General features: G+C 35.9%; 2 pseudogenes; both read right to left on the bottom strand.

The window, feature by feature from the left end:
* Positions 1–893: 893 nt before the first annotated feature.
* Positions 894–1,896, bottom strand: LOC104733986 (agamous-like MADS-box protein AGL75 pseudogene; annotated as a pseudogene).
* A 533-nt stretch (positions 1,897–2,429) lies between these two features.
* LOC104733984 (FBD-associated F-box protein At5g38590 pseudogene) lies at positions 2,430–3,868 on the bottom strand (annotated as a pseudogene).

Below are 3,868 nucleotides of genomic sequence, written 5' to 3'. Positions count from 1 at the left end.
GTTAAGATGTTCACATAGAGTCAGCATAAGTTGTATATGTTATTGTTACTATTAGTAGATTATATAAACATAAGTTGATCACTATGAATCAGTACTGAAACAGAGTTGAAAACAGAGAATGTTGTTAGATACTTGTCATGCGTTATGCAAAATCCCATACAAATAAAGTAAACATGCAATGAAAGTGTGGAAACTGCTGCAGACATAACGGAAGGGAACGAATCATCCGAAGACGAGCGTGTACCATTTCCCTTTCATCTGTTTTGTTTCTTTGATGATAGTATGAGTGTGAAGATTGCAAACAATGGTATTCGGTATCTTGTATTGTTACTATTAGTAGATTATAAATATACAGTACGTTGATTATTAATTTTCAGCACAGAGAATCACTGAAACAGAGGAAAGCCACACATGATCAAGTGTCAAGATAGTTAAACATCGCTCGATTTTCTTCAATCACTAACGACGTCTGCAAATTAATTTATCCATAAAAGGACTGAGCTATAAGGTAGAATCAAGATAGAATTGTATCCTCTAGAAATAAATTTGCAAAAACAAACTGCATACACACAATTCTAAGTATTTTGAGAGGGACATAGTTTTAAAGAAGAACAACCTGCAGAAACAATACCATAATACCAACTGCAGAAACAATCTTGAGAATAAACTCAGCTATAACTCCCTCTTTGATGGGTGTAATTTGGCAACTTTTTATTCGTCAAAACAGAACCGATATAGTATTTGAACTTGTAAATTTTGTGACAACGCAGAGATGGAACCAAAACATAGACCAAGAACAAACACTTACTAAACACAATGTTCTAATTCATAAAGAAGGTACAAATACACAAAATTATATATGTTGATGAAATAGACATATTGTCCTCGTACTAACAAATAGACACCGATGCAATGCATACACAGCTTCATAATTGTACTACTTCATGCTCCACCATTGACAGTTTTCTAGAAATATCAGACTGGATTTGAGAAACTAGGCTGTGGAACGTTTCTGTAGGTAAAATTACTCGTACACAAGTTTTGATCATAACCATAAACTTCATGCTGCATCAACCCGGAGTTATCCACAGATTCTTGTACTGCCGAGTAATTCTCTTCGCAAGGATGTTGAAAGCTGTTTCTGTTGATGCTATCCATACTACACATGTTGTGATCATAGCCATAAAACTCCTTGTGCATCAACTGATTCATCCCAAAGTTGTTTACAGAGTCTTGTACCCCCGAGTAACAAGGATGTTGAAAACTGTTGTTGGTGATGTCACTCATGCGATCATAATCAGAGAGTGGGATCTGAGAGAGAGTATTATCTCGATGATTATACATAAAGAGCGAGAACTGTCTAGGGTTAGGGTTCAAAGATTGGGTCTGATGATTCTGAGAGGATGAGGAGGATGATGATGATTCAAGAAATCGAACCCTTTCTTGGAATGTAGAGATATTTAGTTCCAACGACTGAATTAATACATCCAAACCCTTGTCCTGAATCAATACATCCAAACCCTTGTCCTTCGGACACGTCTTCCTCCTCTTGTTCGGATTCTCCAAACCACCCTTGTCTTTCAGGAACTCAGAAAGATTCACCCGTTTTTTGTTTCTCAAGGCTTCGTTCAATTGAATGTACCTCATAGCCATGTTTCTCACTTTATCTTTATCGTTTGGAAACGTTTTTAGGTCTCCTTTAGGTCCGTAGTAGATAACGCACACATCAATTTGACACAGAATCGAGAGCTGTTCTGCTTTCCTAAAGACGGTTTCAAGTCTATTGCTCAGACTCGTTGAAGCTAGTGAGTAAGACGAAGAGGAAGAAGGTAAAGATCTCATCTTTGTTGATTGCGGAGACAAACTTTGGCTTTCGTGAAAAGGAAAAATAAGATGATGAAGAAATATGAAAGCGAGAAAGAAACTATGTGAAATATTTATAGGAATATAGGTCAGTAGCAATGATGCGTTTTTATTTTTTTCACTCTCTCCCTCATTGATTAAAAGGAAAATTTACTTTTTCTTTTTCTTTTTCTTTTTTTCTTTCACGCTCTCTTCGTTAATGAGATCTATAGCGATTTAATTTCCATATCTTGCATAGATTGCTTAATTAGCCGTTGAGGGTTTTGATTAAAAAAGAGGAAATATTTACTAGAAAAAAATCTCATTTATTCCGATCCCCCTAATCTCAATTCGTTCAAGGCTTATTATATATTTATTAATTATTATAAATATTCTATCGAATTGGTAAAGTATATTTTAAAAGTACTACGTTACTACGTATATGGAATCTGGCTTTGAAAAAAAAAAAAATTGTCTTCTACCATCATCCTTAATTCTTGTGTGCTATTCTTAAACAAATACATATGTTTTTGTACTCATATACTAAGAAGTAAGAAGCAGCGAAAACATCTAATTATTCAACATCCTCAATTAAAAACAAGTTTACATGTGGTTGAAGCTCGGGAAGAAAACGCCAACTCCTTTAACATATCAAGGGTTGGAATTACGGATTCTTCAGACGACTCGATTTTTACCATCTTTAAGTGACATGCGTTTGTTAAGATATAAACCGCAATATCTTTATCTTGTGGTCTCCCAAAGTAATCTGACCAGTTGAAAATCTGTAGACTCGACAACAAGCATTTAGGAACAGAACTCGGTCGATTCCATGAAACCATACCACTACACTCATCAACATAATGATCCTGAGACCAAGCAGAATAAAATTAGTTTAAAACCATATTGGGGCATGCATCAGACTTACAAAAAAATAGTTTATCGAAGAAACTTACTCCCACTCCAGAGATGTCTAACACTTGTAAGTTTGGAGAATCCTTGAGCAACTGGACAAAGAGTTTCGACAAAGTCATTTTGCATAAACATAGTTTCAGTTTTTCAAGATTTTTTAAAACAAAACCATCACCATACACACCCTGACAACAATATTAAAATCATTAACAAAAGGGTCACATTAACGAGACTGGTAATGTAACTTGCAGTTGATATAAAAACAGAACCTAGTTACCACTGAACATATTGTAAGACGCTTGACAGATGTGATTGATCCAATAATACTGTTGAGATTAGAGTATCCAATATCGACATATGCTTCCGTCAGCTTCGGCATATTCTTAATCAAAGGATCGTAGTGTTCATGTTCCTGACTCGTATCCACAAGTTTCAAATACTTTAAATTAGGAGTATCTATCTCATACCCTATATCTAAAAACCAATTATCACCATCATTTATACAGAGTGATAAACTCTGCAAAGACGGGACAGTAATAGTTAAATAATCTTCCATATCGTCGCCACATGCACAATACAGCACCGATAGATCTTCAAGAACAGGACAAACTGATAGGAGCTGTTCAAGTCCATCTACAAATGTCACAAATTCAAGTTTCAATGTCTTCAGAGAGGGAAGACAAACCATAGAGGGAACATCAACAGAAATCGTGCCACTGAGTTTCAACATCACGAGCGATTTGCAGGTAAACAAGCTGATCGGAAACTTGTTTCCAATAACATCCGAGTAAATCGTAATGATCAGTTCACGTACATGGAGAGAAACTGCAATCTCAATCCACAGTCTGATATCTTCAGGTTTAATCAAACTATCAAACAACAACACAAGATGCAAGCATTCTATGAAGGGAGCTCTATGTAATGGCAGATTCTTGTAGATAAACTCCCGATGTCCAGGCTTTGTACCCCAAGGAGAAGTGAACTGGAGTCTAGGCAACCACATCCAAAGAAACTCCCATTGTTTAGACAAAACGCTAGTGGACACAGCTTCTTTAGTCGGAAGAAACGATAATATCTTCACCAGCAAGTCATCAGATAACAGACTGATTCTGTCCAT

Source organism: Camelina sativa, chromosome 12, assembly GCF_030686135.1.
Source record: "Camelina sativa cultivar CO46 ecotype springtype chromosome 12, ASM3068613v1".
Taxonomy (NCBI): Eukaryota; Viridiplantae; Streptophyta; class Magnoliopsida; order Brassicales; family Brassicaceae; genus Camelina; species Camelina sativa.
This window is presented reverse-complemented; position numbering and strand designations above follow the sequence as displayed.